The sequence below is a fragment of the Aegilops tauschii genome, chromosome 2, assembly GCF_002575655.3.
Source record: "Aegilops tauschii subsp. strangulata cultivar AL8/78 chromosome 2, Aet v6.0, whole genome shotgun sequence".
In the NCBI taxonomy this organism is placed as follows: domain Eukaryota; kingdom Viridiplantae; phylum Streptophyta; class Magnoliopsida; order Poales; family Poaceae; genus Aegilops; species Aegilops tauschii.
In genome coordinates, this window is record NC_053036.3 from 425,874,506 (window position 1) to 425,890,470 (window position 15,965).

The following is a 15,965-nucleotide window of genomic DNA, read 5'->3' on the forward strand; positions in this document are numbered from 1 at the left end:
GCTCAGAATGTCTGAGTACTACAATCACTTGAATCTAATGGGAGTTAATCTTCCAGAGAAGATAGTGATTGACAGAGTTCTCTAGTAACTATCACCAAGTTACTAGAACTTCATGATGAACTATAATATGCAAGGGATAACGGAAACGATTCCCAAGCTCTTCGCGATGCTGAAATCGGTGAAGGTAGAAATCAAGAAAAGCGTCAAGTGTTGATGGTTGACAAGAACACTAGTTTCAAGTAAAAGGGCAAGGGAAAGAAAGGGAGCTTCAAGAAGAATGGCAAGCAAGTTGCTACTCTCATGAAGAAGCCCAAAGCTAGAACCAAGCCTGAGACTGAGTGCTTCTACTGCAAAGGAAATGGTCACTGGAAGTGGAACTTACCTAGATACTTGGCGGATAAGAAGGATGACAAAGTGAACAAAGGTATATTTGATATACATGTTATTGATGTGTACTTTACTAGTGTTTATAGCAACCCCTCCGTATTTGATACTGGTTCAGTTGCTAAGAGTAGTAACTCGAAACAGGAGTTGCAAAATAAACAGAGACTAGTTAAGGGCGAGGTGATGATGTGTGTTGGAAGTGATTCCAAGGTTGATAATATCACCATCGCACACTCCCTTTACCTTCGGGATTAGTGTTGAACCTAAAATAAATCTTACTTGGTGTTTGAGTTGAGCATGAATATGATTGGATCATGTTTATTGCAATATGGTTATTCATTTAAGTCAAAGAATAACTGTTATTCTATTTACATGAATAAAACCTTCTATGGTCATACACTTAATATAAATGGTTTATTGAATCTCGATCATAGTGATACACATATTCATAATATTGATGCCAAAAGATGCAAAGTTGATAATGATAGTGCAACATACTTGTGGCACTGCCGTTTAGGTCATATTGGTGTAAGGCACATGAAGAAACTCCATGCGGATGGACTTTTGGAATCACTTGATTATGAATCATTTGATGCTTGCGAACCATGCCTCATGGGCAAGATGACTAATATTCCGTTCTCCGGAACAATGGAGCGAGCCACTGACTTATTGGAAATATATACATACTGATGTATGCGGTCCGATGAGTGTTGAGGCTCACGGCGGGTATCGTTATTTTCTGACCTTCACAGATGATTTGAGCAGATATGGGTATATCTACTTGATGAAACACAAGTCTGAAACATTTGAAAAGTTCAACGAATTTCAGAGTGAAGTGGAGGAACATCGTAACAAGAAAATAAAGTTTCTACGATCTGATCGCAGAGGCGAATATTTGACTTACGAGTTTGGCCTTCAATTAAAACAATGTGGAATAGTTTCACAAACTCATGCCACCTGGAACACCACAGCATAATGGTGTGTCCGAACGTCGTAACCGTACTTTTTAGATATGGTGCGATCTATGATGTCTCTTACCGATTTACCACTATTGTTTTGGGCTTATGCATTAGAGACAACTACATTCACGTTAAATAGGGCACCGCCTAAAACTGTTGAGACGACACCGTATGAACTGTGTGGTTTGGCAAGAAACCTAAGATGTCGTTTCTTAAAGTTTGGGGTTGCGATGCTTATGTGAAAAAGCTTTAGCATGATAAGCTCGAACCCAAATCGGAGAAGTGCGTCTTAATAGGATACCCAAAAGAAACTGTTGGGTACACCTTCTATGACAGATCCGAAGGCAAGATCTTTGTTGCTAAGAATGGATCCTTTCTAGAGAAGGAGTTTCTCTCGAAAGAAGTGAGTGGGAGGAAAGTAGAACTTGATGAGGTAATTGTACCTTCTCTCGAATTGGAAAGTAGCTCATCACGGAAAACCGTTCCCGTGATGCCTGCACCAACTAGTGAGGAAGCTAATGATAATGATCATGAAACTTCGGATCAAGTTACTACCGAACCACATAGGTCATTCAGAGAACGTTCCGCACCAGAGTGGTACGGTAATCCTGTTCTGGAGGTCTGTTTACTTGACCATGACGAACCTACACTACAAAAAAAATACACTTCCGTGATGATACGTGTTTGTCATAGTAGGTCACGTTTTCTGTCATGCATGTACATCCATGATGATTTTATGACAGAATCAAGATAGTCATACCTGTGCTGCCGTAGAAGTGTTCCATGACATTACCAAAATTATCATCATGGAAGTGTCCACTTCCATGACGATAAATCGCGCGTCATAGAAGTGCTTTCGTCAAGGGTGACCGACACGTGGCATCCACCATAACAGGTCACCGTTAAGCTATCGGGTCCGGTTTTGGATCCGATAACCCGTTAACAACCCGGACCAATGGGGATTTTCCACGTGTAAAATTATCATTGGCCAGAGGAAACACGTGTTGGCTCACCGTTGGGACAGATGTCATCCACTCATTGGACAGGAGGCGCCTATGATACGTCAACACATGGCACGGCCCAACAGAGGTCCATTCCAGTGAAAAGGCCGTCCCATTTGACGTGGTCAAAAGGTAACGGGCCGGCCCACGGAAAGCCTGTTAACGGCATGTTCGTATATCGCCTATTTATGGCCCGCTAACTCCCAGCCCGTTACGGCCTATCGGAATTAAGCCCAGTAGCTTCATCTGGGCCGTCCAATATGATTCCAGCCCGTTGTAACTTCCAGCCCATGTATGGCCCATGATGTCTTTCGCCCCATATGAGGCCCTTCGTAACTCTGGGCCCATTAAAGGCCCGAGATGAAACTAGCACATAATGAACCGTGTATCGCTTTATACCCATTAACGACCCATTATTCCGTCGGCCGTTTCCAGCCCGTGTTAACTTTCGGCCTTCTAAGGGCCCATTTATTCTTGGGCTCATTTCTAGAATTCGGTTAGTTATGGTCCGTTACTGGCCTGTTCCGTTTGTGGGCCAAATTCAGCCCATGGTTACATTCGGCCTGTTTGTGAACCGTTAACCCGTTGGGCTGTTTTCATAGCGTTATCAAATATGGCCTATTAACGGCCCGTTATGGTCCACGAATAGTACGGCCCATGTTTGGCAAAATGATGATACACCCCATACAAGGCCCATGGATCCTACGACCCGTAGAAGACCGATGGATCCGGCTCGTAGAAGGCCCATGGATCATACGATCCATAGAAAGTCCATGGATCCTATGGCCCGTAGAAGGCCCATGGATCCTACGTCCCGTAGAAGGCCCATGGATCCTACGGCCTGCAGGAGGCCCATGGTTACAACAGTCTGTGTGTTGCCATGATTATTGTGGCCTGGTTACCAGAAGTAGGTTATTATGGCCACTAGAAAAATGCGGAAAAAGAACTGCAGTGACTACAAGCAAACAACTAAACAAAGACAATAAGGAAATAAATAAGCAAGCAACTAACGGTAGGCTATTACAGCTATTAGACATATTACATCCACTGGGCATCAAAGTTCGCCACCAGTGCAAATATAGGGAACAAAGCAGCATATTACATACACTGGCCGTCAAAATTGGCCACCAGTGCAAATAAATGCGGCAGCAAAACAAGGGCATAACTGAAACAACTTCAGAAGAGCTCAAGAAATGTTATCCTGGGTATCCACCATGTTGGCAATAAGCTTAGCAAGCTTATTAGCTTTGTCCTGCTTGGCGCTAAAATCCTCCAACGCTTGCTGTTGCAGCAGAAAGTATGCATCTGAATGCTCCAGGGACTTCCGTTGTCCTTCCACTTCTTGTAGCAGCATAGCTGATCGATATCTTTCAGCTTGTAGTTGAGACTCAAGAAACCGAACTGATTCAGACAGTGAGTTTGAATAGCTTGTGCAAGCGGTAGTGGCTAGTAACTCGAACACTAAACCAAGACACGACTTTGGGGTTGTCTCACTGTCTTCGAGATAGTCCTCCTTAGCTGTTTTATCAGCTTTGTTGGAGACCAACAAGGATGTCTCACTATCCTGAACCTCATCTGTATTACTTCCTTTACCATTGCTTAATAAGGCACTCTTCCCCAGTATTCTATCAGCATTCTAAAAGAAGAAACAAGCAGACACATAACAGGTTTAGCATGTACTAGTATATGAAACTCATTTCGGTGAACCAGTTCATTAGTAAGGTGGACAGGATTAAACTACCAAGTCTTCTATTGCCAAGTACTAGTACATAATAAAAGCATCAAACAAACATATATCTATGTCCTATGATCGCTGCATTGTCTTGCCAAATCAAAATAGAGACACGGTTCAAATCATATCAGTTCAAGACAAAGCAGCAGTGAAAGAATACAAAGCGTGGGAAACTACACGGCACAACAAGATTTCAGATGGGTACCACGGGTCTACATGTACAACAACACTATTGGCTTTGTTGTGATGCTAGCAATCACTACTGCAGGATGCTGCTAACGCGACACTACGATCAGAGACCCTTCGACGAAACTGTGTGCGATGCCATAATCACAAACGGTGGTGTAAAAACCCGTAAAAAAGGTGCAAAACGTTTGCGATGGCGGAGCCATCAACCACGGCTTAGATTTTAGTTGCGTGTGCGATGTAGGGCATACGGTTCAGTTCAATTTACTGTTTGCGATGAGGAGGAACAAAAGAAACGGGCAGCCAGATGGAGGTGTGTGCGATATACAACATACGATTCACTCGGATGAACTGTTTGTGATTAGGCAACACAAAATAAATGGTCAGCCAGATCAAGGTGTGTGCGATATACGGCATGCGGTTCACTCGGATGAACTGTTTGAGTTAAGACATGAGAACAGAAACGGTTCAACTTAACAAGATGTGTGTGATACGCGGCAAACAGGTCTGTAATCAGAAATGTGTGTGAAGACCGATAATTACATAGACGGTTGCTACTAATAAGACGTGTGTGTTGTGCAATGGGATTGCATACAGAACAATAATACACACACACACACACACACTTATAAGGACATGCTTGCATAACCAAATTAAACATCCACTTACATAGGTGGCTACTACAACCATGGCATTTGCACACACCAAAGTAAACTATTACATGCATAACTACATAGGTGGCTACTACACACATGCCATTTTCACACACCAATAAAGTAAACTATATATTACATGCATGATTAACTAGCATAAATGATTATCTGATCATCGTCTACTTCTTGTGACGCTTGCTCTGCTTGTGGCTCGATCCGGGCTCGTCGATTTGGGTAATGAGGCACTTCCTCATGTCAATGGTCCGACTGTGCATCTCGTAGCATGTGTACACGCTCTTGGCCGCGAACCCGAGGTGAGGTTCATCTAGTTGCCGCATCCAGGCCCTGTGCCAGGATAGGGGACTTGTTTTCTGGGCATCCTGCTTCATCTTTTTGTAGTAGGGGTCGATGATGGACGAGGCGAGTTCGACCAGGGAGTCCTTCGTGCTGCCCCAGACCCTGTAGTGGTCACGTATTTCGACAAGGTTCTTGCAGGCCAAGCCCGTAACACTGAGCGCATTTACATCGTCTTTGGTTTCCACCGTGGCGAACTTGTAGTCGCCGCTGTTGACAAACCTGTTGAAACGGTCGCAAGGCTCTGCGGCCATGTTGTAGTGGTAGATGAGGACATGATGGCGCACGCACAACTGGGCGACGGCAACCTTCTGATCTATGCCGGGACGACCGGCGGTGTACTGGAGGTCGATGCCGACCACCTTGTACTTGTCTCGAGCAAGCAACTGCTCAACGCTGTTGATGTAGTTGTCCACCACGGCCGGGTCGATGGTGTACACCATCGAGAGATCCGTCTCCCTCGCGTGGGTCTCCACTCTATGCTCGCCGAACTCCATTGGAGCGCCGCTGGACATCCCCTCTCTATGTGTCGTCATGGGTGTGCTTGTTGTGTTGTGGGGCGCGATCGAAAGGTTGAAGAGACTAAGGTTATAATGGCCGCGGGAATTAAAGGGGAAGCCGGACGGCCAGGAATATCGGCAGGCGCTGATGGCAGTTTTAATTGAAGTGCGTAACTCCATCGTGCCGCACGTAACTACATCGCGTGGCAATGTGCGCGGCGCAACCGCATGCATATGGGGCCTCGACGTGATCGTGCGCACGCCCAACCGCTGGCAGAGTGCGCGCGGAGGGACGCGAGCAAAGCACTCCGCGGTCACCTCAATGGCGAGCAACCATGTATATACATATAGCAGTTGAACGTGCAAGGAAAAGTTGTCCACAAGCCGAGCGCGCCGACGGACGCGAGCAGAGCACGCCAACGGACGTGGCAGAGTGTGCCACGGCGCCTAACGCGAGCACAGCACGCTGCGGCGCCTAACGGCGAGCAGAGCTTGCCGAGGGACGCGAGCAGAGGCCGGCACAGTGATACGTGGCAAATAAGACGAACTGTGCGAGCGATGTCGGAGACATCAAGCACGAATCAGATTAGAGTTGCGTGTGCGATATATGGCATACAATTGATCCATCCGAGCTGTTTGTGATGGAATAAACCGCGTGTGTTGTGGGCAAACGCTTGCTGGTATATAACATTAAATTTAACCAAAAAAGTGATAATGAATGTTACGAAAATTGTATAGCCGGAAACGAGAGAGGCGTTTTGGAGGCCGAGATCCATGGAGGCCTTTATACTTGAAAAATTCAAATTCAAACTTTTATGCTTCAAAAAATTCTGAAAAAATATGCGTGTATGTAAGGATGTAACCCACATGTGTGTAAAAATTCATGATGAAATACCTTGAGTTGCGACCTATACAAAAAGACAAATTCATGCCATGGAAAGATGAATAGTATCATGTGTTAAACAGCCTCTGATTTGTCTTTTTTGCACAACCCTTATTTCAATGTATTTTGAACTGGAAATTTACACACATGTGTGTTATACCTTCATGTATATCTATATTTCTTTAGAATTTTTTAAATGTAAAAATATGAATTTCGATGAAATTTCAATTTTGAATTTGGAGGCCTCACCGGAGGCTGAGCTCCAAACGGGATTTCCGGAAACTATGTTCAAATACGACTCCAACGATATAATCTTTGGCGACATGCATTCGTATTTTAATAGTTAAATCCTACTTATCAACCAGGAGGGGGGTATAGTAGGTAATTAAATCACAAGCGTTTTTTATTAACCGTATGCGTACGTGTCCTTTCGTCCTCCTCTCGCACGTCTTGTCATCTCGCTGCCGCAGACGGCTTACAGCGCAAGCTTGCGCACGCGCGAGGATGTTCTTTTGGCCAAACGGTGGCGCCAATGAATCGTCGGTGAGCCCGTTCCCGCGCAACCTCGCAGGTTCCCGCACAAGCTTCCCGCCCGACTCGGTGAAATCCCCCAAAATCCCAATGCTTACCGGCCTGCTATAAAAACCCTCACGGCCGGCGAGTCCTGCGTCGCATTTTCCCCTCCCTCCATGTAGCTTATCTCGTCTGCTTCTCCCACAATCGCCAATGGCACAGGTCCGTCGTCGTCGCTCAGCCACTCCGCCATCATCAGAGGACAGCTCCAGCTGGGAGGCTACACCGCGGCCGCGGCGCAGTCCCCGGCGTAGTGTAGTGCATGTGGCGTCCCTGTTGGGTGTGCGCGGAACACCCACCACACGCTCCGCCGCCGCTGCCCGTCGGCAGCTGTTGCCGGCCGCCGTTGCCGCCACACCACTGTCAAAATCCAGGCCATCTCCCACTCCGCCGCCGCGGCCGCCAGCCCACCGTCGACCGCTGGGATTATCACCCGCTCCGCCTCTACGGCCCGAAGGCGGGAGGCGGAGGTGGAGGCCCGCACGTGCGCCAGTGACCTTGCGCGCTACATCGAGTTCCTGCGGGAGGAGGAGGAGCGCCTCGTCGAGCACGCAAAGAGCCTTACCGCAATCGTGGCCGCAGCACACGCCGACGCAGAGGCGAGGAATCAGGAGATCTACGAGCAGTCCGGCCGCTTCGAGAGGGGTCGTCTGGAGCGGCAGTGGGCGTTCGAGCTGGCGAGCGCCGCTAAACGTGCAGTAGCGGCAGGCACCGTATTGCATTTGTCCAGCTCGTCGGTAGGCTCCTCCTCCTCCTCTGCCTCTTACTGAGCGCGCTCGGCAAAGGAGAGGCTGCCGGAAGTAGCACAAAGCCCCTCTGTGGTAGTAGCAGTATTTAGGGGCTATTTTGTTCAGTTCATCTGACCATGGATGTGTGGTCGAACTGTACAACGTACTTAAAATTAGCTAGTATATATAGTTGAACTAGCTATTTCAGTACGTGGTTGGCAACAATTGGGGAGAAGTTTGGTCGGTTCAGCTGTCAAGTTGAACTGTTTGTATAAATTAAGAACGACTGCTTAATCTATGAATGAAATCTATGCTTAATTACTGAATTTTAGTTGCAAAAATTAGATAATACTAGTGATTTCTAGCTGCATATTTTGACAAATCACAGTGTTACAAGGATTAACAAATGGCAACGTTACTAGATCAACAAATGTAAATCTTTCCAGTTTGACAAATGGCAACATACCCAATATGACAGATGCAAATCTTACCAAATTGTTTGTACGTGGTTGCACACGGGTCATCCAAAACAAACGTTTGCGTTGAAGGGATGCACAAATCCTGCGCTGCGGATTTTCCCTCTACTTAAGGGGGAAGACAATAGCTCTCACTTTGCATACGGGTGTTCTATTTAAAACGTTTGCGTTGAAAGGATGCATTAATCCTGCTCGGCACATTTTCCCTTGGCTTCCTGGGGAAGCTGTCGGTTTGCATACGAGTGTTCTAACTAAAATGTTTGTGATGAGTGTTTTATATTTAAAAACCGAATTAAACTACGGCTTGGGCGCCATTAATGTTGAGGATGCGAGCAAGGCGGGCGGCCATGGAAGTCAAAGGGCTCGCTTCCCGGTGAGCCTGCGCGGCGTACAGCTCGCACGCTTCCCGTTGAGCCTCCGCATTGGAGTACTGCTTGCACGCCTTCCGTTTAGTCAAGCACTCAAGCAACTGTCCGCATGGCACCTCCTAGCCAAAAGAGTGAGGCGTGGCGTCACGTGAATGGTTAACAGAACACACACAATTTAAATTATACAAAGCGTTTGAGATGTTACAGTGGCAGCTATTTGTTTCAAAATGCCTTTATTGGCTGTTATTCGAGTGCGCCTTCTCTCAAAATGGACATGAAAAATACCACAACATGTCAGGTGCCATTCCATTATAGCATGCCAAGTTTCATGAATTTCAGACGAGTTTTGGATTTACTAGAATTTAAAAACAAAGTATCTCAACGTTTTGCCGACAATCAACAGTGCCCTGGTGTTTGAAATTCATTCCCATTTCTTGCATGGGACCTAAGCATGCCCCGAAGGACACAGATTTGATTTTTCAACTAATTTATATGCACTGGAGCTTGTGCATGTAGTTCAAATTTGAATTATGCACATGAAATGCCTAGAAAACCCAGTTAATGTATAAAAATGTCCAAACGAACCCCGAAAAAATCCAAAACTAAACACAACACTCCTATTGTTCTATGTTGACACTAGAAATTTTTTTAAAGCAATAAGAGGCAACGGATATCGTTTCGTCCCCAAAGGTGGCACGTTCCCTACCGAAACCATCACGCTTGTTGTGAGAAGCTAAGGTTTGTGAGAAGCTTATACCCAAACCTGCCCCAAATGGGACAAAAAATTTACCACGGCGTGTTGCTGCTCCATGATAGCAAGCCAAGTTTCATGAATTTTAGATGAGTTTTGGATTTACTAGAATTTAAAAGCCATGTATCTCAATGTTTGCGGCCGAGTGATGGTGGCAGGGTGTTTGAAATTCATTCCCATTTCTTGCATGGGACCTAAGCATGCAACCAAGGACACCGATTTGATTTTTCAACCAGTTTATATGCACTGGAGAATGTGCATGTAGTTCAAATTTGAATTATGCACATAAAATGCTTGGAAAACCCAGTTAATGTATAAAAATGTCCAAACTAACCCCGAAAAATTCCAAAATTGAACACAACACTCCTGTTGTTCTATGTTGGCACTAGAAAAAAATTGAAAGCAATAAGAGGCAACAGGTATCATTTCGTCCCCAAAGGTGGCACGTTCCCTACCGAAACCATCACGCTTGTTGTGAGAAGCTAAGGTTTGTGAGAAGCTTATACCCAAACCTGCCCCAAATGGGACAAAAAATTTACCACGGCGTGTTGATGCTGCTCCATGATAGCATGACAAGTTTCATGAATTTCAGACGAGTTTTGCATTTACTAGAATTTAAAAACTAGGTATCTCAATGTTTGCGGCCGATTGAAGGTGGCAGGGTGTTTGAAATTCATTCCCATTTCTTGCATGGGACCTAAGCATCCAACCAAGGACACATATTTGATTTTTCAACCAGTTTATATGCACTGGAGCATGTGCATGTAGTTCAAATTTGAATTATGCGCATAAAATGCCTGGGAAACCCAATTAATGTATAAAAATGCCCAAACGAACCCCGAAAAATTCCAAAATTGAACACAACACTCCTGTTGTTCTATGTTGACACTCGAAAAAATTTGAAAGCAATAAGAGGCAACGGATATCATTTCGTCCCCAAAGGTGGCACGTTCCCTGCCGAAACCATCACGCTTGTTGTGAGAAGCTTATACCCAAACCTGCCCCAAATGGGACAAATTTTTTACCACGGCATGTTGATGCCGCTCCATGAGAGCATGCCAAGTTTCATGAATTTCAGATGAGTTTTGGATTTACTAGAATTTAAAAACCAGGTATCTCAATGTTTGCGGCCGAGTGACGGTGGCAGGGTGTTTGAAATTCATTCCCATTTCTTGCATGGGACCTAAGCATGCAACCAAGGACACATATTTGATTTTTCAACCAGTTTATATGCAGTGGAGCATGTGCATGCAGTTCAAATTTGAATTATGCGCATAAAATGCATGGAAAACCCAGTTAATGTATAAAAATGTCCAAACGAACCCCGAAAATTTCCAAAATTGAACACAACACTCCTGTTGTTCTATGTCGACAGTCGAATTTTTTTGAAAGCAATAAGAGGCAACGGACATCGTTTCGTCCCCAAAGGTGGCGTGTTCCCTACCGAAACCATCACGCTTGTTGTGAGAAGCTCTGGTTTGTGAGAAGCTTATACCCAAACCTGCCCCAAATGGGACAATTTTTTTACCACAGCATGTTGATGCCGCTCCATGATAGCATGCCAAGTTTCATGAATTTCAAACGAGTTTCGGATTTACTAGAATTTAAAAACCAGGTATCTCAATGTTTGCGGCCGAGTGACGGTGGCAGGGTGTGTGACATTCATTCCCATTTCTTGCATGGGACCTAAGCATGCAACCAAGGACACATATTGATTTTTCAACCCGTTTATATGCACTGGAGGATGTGCATGTAGTTCAAATTTGAATTATGCGCATAAAATGCCTGGAAAACCCAGTTAATGTATAAAAACATCCAAACGAACCCTGACGAATTCCAATTTTTTTGACTACACACCTATAGATGCATGTTCACTGCAGATAAAAGTTCTAACAATTCAAACACCATCCTTTGTAGCTGTGACCCCATTACGTAATTCAAATGAAGATGATAAATCAAGTAGATCGCACACAGTTTATTATCACCAACCGTGTGAGATGCAGCACAAAATATCTTGGAGCACCGTCGGTGTATAGTACGCCTATGGCTTACGCGAGAAGGTGCGTCAGCTACAGTCCATAGCCGGCGTGTCAAGCACACTAGCTCACTCCCCAAATATCATTTCACTGTTCATTCGTCGCCGGTGAAAGATGGGGACGTGGACCCACGTCGTGAGGGCAACTTCGGCGGCCCACTCCGGTGAGAGCGCGGCCGCAGCCACCAGGCGCGTGCTAACAAGCTTCATGAGGGCTGATACGTATCCAAAGTATCTATAATTTTTGATTGTTCCATGCTATTATATATTCTGTTTTGGACGTTTAATGGGCTTTATTATACACTTTTATATTATTTCTGGGACTAACCTATTAACCGGAGGCCCAGCCCGAATTGCTGTTTTTTTTGCCTATTTTAGTGTTTCGAAGGAAAAGGATATCAAACGGAGTCCAAACAGAATGGAACCCTCGGGAACGTGATTTTTGGAACAAACGTGATCCAGAGGACTTGGAGTGGACGTCAAGCAATCAACAAGGAGGCCACGAGGGAGGGGCGCGCCTACCCCCTGGGCGCGCCCTCCACCCTCGTGGGCCCCTCGTAGCTCTCCTGACCGACCTCTTTCGCCTATATATACTCATATACCCCAAAAACATTAGATATGGAGCCAAAACCCTATTTCCATCGACGCAACCTTCTGTACCCGTGAGATCCCATCTTGGGGCCTTTTCCGGCGCTCCGCCGGAGGGGGCATTGATCACGGAGGGCTTCTACATCAACACCATAGCCTCTCCGATGATGTGTGAGTAGTTTACCTTAGACCTTCGGGTCCATAGTTATTAGCTAGATGGCTTCTTCTCTCTCTTTGGAGCTCAATACAAAGTTCTCCTCGATTCTCTTGGAGATCTATTCGATGTAACTCTTCTTTTTGTGGTGTGTTTGTCGAGATCCGATGAATTATGGGTTTATGATCAAGATTATCTATGAACAATATTTGAATCTCCTCTGAATTCTTTTATGTATGATTGGTTATCTTTGCAAGTCTCTTCGAATTATCAGTTTGGTTTGGCCTACTAGATTGATCTTTCTTGAAATGGGAGAAGTGCTTAGATTTGGGTTCAATCTTGCGGTGCTCGATCCCAGTGACAGTAGGGGAAACGACACGTATTGTATTGTTGCTATCGAGGATAAAAAGATGGGGTTTATATCATATTGCATGAGTTTATCCCTCTACATCATGTCATCTTGCTTAAAGCGTTACTCCGTTCTTATGAACTTAATACTCTAGATGCATGCTGGATAGCGGTCGATGTGTGGAGTAATAGTAGTAGATGCAGGCAGGAGTCGGTCTACTTGTCACGGACATGATGCCTATATACATGATCATACCTAGATATTCTCATAACTATGCTCAATTCTATCAATTGCTCTACAGTAATTCGTTTACCCACCGTAATACTTATGCTATCTTGAGAGAAGCCACTAGTGAAACCTATGGCCCCCGGGTCTATTTTCCATCATATTAATCTCCCGTCAACAAGCTATTTCTATCGCCGTTTATTTTGATTTCTTTACTTTTACTCTTTATCATAAAAATACCAAAAATATTATCTTATCATCTCTATCAGATCTCACTTTTGCAAGTGGCCGTGAAGGGATTGACAACCCCTTTATCGCGTTGGTTGCAAGGTTCTTATTTGTTTGTGTAAGTGCGTGGGACTTGAGCGTGGTCTCCTACTGGATTGATACCTTGGTTCTCAAAAACTGAGAGAAATACTTACGCTACTTTGCTGCATCACCCTTTCCTCTTCAAGGGAAAACCAACGCAGTGCTGAAGAGGTAGCAAGAAGGATTTCTGGCGCCGTTGCCGGGGAGGCTTACACCAAGTCAAGTCAAGATTTGATCTCCCGACAACGTGCGATTTCTGGCGCCGTTGCCGGGGAGATCTACGCTCAAGTCAAGACATACCAAATACCCATCGCAAACTCTTATCCCTCGCATTACATTATTTGCCATTTGCCTCTCGTTTTTCTCTCCCCCACTTCACCTTTGCCTTTTCTTCGCCCTCCTTCTGTTCGATCTTGTGTTACCACTAGACCATAGTGGCGCGCGTTGCCGCACCTGTCTATTGTGGCAATAAAATTGTAGTCATTTTCATATCTATATATGCAGAGACACCGAATATGAAAGTGAAATTCACATGAACCTACTTCTTTGTTAGTCTGAAAAAAGTGTTTTGTCGCGCCAAGAATGAATGGAAAAAATATTTGAACATTATAGTGGCAGGACATCAGAGTTAGGGAAATTATTTAGATTCAAAACTGATCCACCGACATGCAAATTCTTTGTACGTAACAAAGAATGATGATGTTTCATTGAACCATCTCAAAATAAGAACTCTGATAAACTTCTCTCCTTCGTTAGGGAACCCATATACATACATGAATTTCAGCATTTTCTGTATTAGTTCACCGTGTAAATTTTGTCCACAACGATTTAGAATTTAATTGCAGAGCAGTGCTTCTTTTGCCCTTCTTTAAGCTGTATCAACATAACTCTTCAGCAAAAAGTACATCATGCAATTTAGCTTATTTTCCTATGAGTTAGCAAGCTCTTTTAGGGCATCTCCAACGCCAGACGGCAGGATAGATTTCCTATTGATTTCCCGGCTAATTAGCAGTTAGCCCATAAAATCCTAGCTTCAAGTGTGGCGTCGATGCAAAGGTTTGCATCGGGCGCTAGGCCTTTTTTCTTCGCTCCGCTAGGCATACGTCTTCCTCAACGTGAGAATGCATCATATAATTTATACATGCAATTCACTGTTGCTACCAGATCTAAATAAGTTCACCTTGTATTGAGCTAATTTGAAAGCAGTAGAGGGCCGGGAAGGTGTAACCTGTAAGTTACATAGGATGAATTTTCAGATGTGAAACAATTACACAAAAATTTGGAACAACCAGGAAAAGTATCAAGCATTTTTCATGCACTGACAATGATACTCTGTTGATAGATAATTAGAAAGCCAAGAGGTAGATGAGTCTACATGTTGTTCTAATCTTGTACCTAACGTTGCTCTAGAATCTAAACCACAGAAACAATTCTGGACAAGACTCATCGTCGTATTAGTTATAGAATTGGAGCAGTTACATGACATCGGGAATGGGAGCAGGATGCCAATTATTCCCCATGGATGGATCTGCAAGGTTGAAATAAATCAGGACAAGACACATCTCGTATCAGTTACAGAATTAGAGCAGTTACAGAAAATTGGGAATGGGAGTAGGATGCCAACTCCACATGGATGTATCTGCAAAGTTAAAATAAAGATCGGACCTGCTGCGAGGAGCCGACATGGGTTGTAGAGGAGCTCCTTGCACAGGATCCGCCGCCGCATCGCCTAAGGCCCACTTAATTATCATCGCCTCTCCTCATCAGAAGAAAGAGAATCAACAAAAGATGAACTCCAAATTCGATGGCGAATGACCTGGGATGGGATGAAGTCTTGAAAGGGGGTGGGGATGGAGCAGCCGAACCGAGGACACTATATGCACGCGAAACATCATAGATCAGCATGGAAACTGACTTGAAATTATCCACCGCCCCATCACCCGCCATTAAAGTCCCACATTGATTTTCTTCCCGAATATCTGGCTACTTGACTTCAATCGACAGCGACGGTTTCCAGGGCGGCGAGGCGTGAAGCGCTCGCCTCGTACATGCCACTTACCCAGCCGCGATGAGTGCGTTGTGGTGGATATTCTTTTTCACTTGGGACGGGAAGAAACTGGATGACACGGGCCCAGCAGGCCCAAACAATAGCAGATCATTGATTTTGCTGCGAGAGCAGCGGCCTAGTCCGTCTACCGCTCTCAGCGGGGTGGAAGGTGCATCCAACGGCCAAAAACGCGTAGAACTGCTGATCTAACAGTTGAGGTGCTAATAGCCTGAGAAGGCGGCTAAGGTGCTCGGTTGTAATGTTTCTAAATGTGCCTTCTTTTTGCTTGCATCTTCGCTTTGTAAAAGTTTATGGATCCTCATCCGCTTGCCAATCTTTTTAAGAGATCCAAGTATGATGAACCAATTCCTAGTGATTTGGGTGCACTAGATTATCTTTATAAGGTTTTGCTTGAAATCCGTGAATCTGAAAATTGTGATGAAGTGCTTTATGAAGTGATTCACGATAGATCTTTGAATAAAAAGCATGATTGCAATGATGTTATTATAAATTCTATTAATGTCAATCGTGTTAATGATATGCAAAACCCTAAGCTTGGGGATGCTAAGTTTGCTATGTCTACTACTTGTTGCAATGATCATGATTGGGGTGATTCTTCTTATGATCTTGAAAATTTATTTAAGCCCCATAATGAATATGAGATTGATAATAATGTTTGCAATAGTATTAAAAGTGGGTCTGGAAGAGTG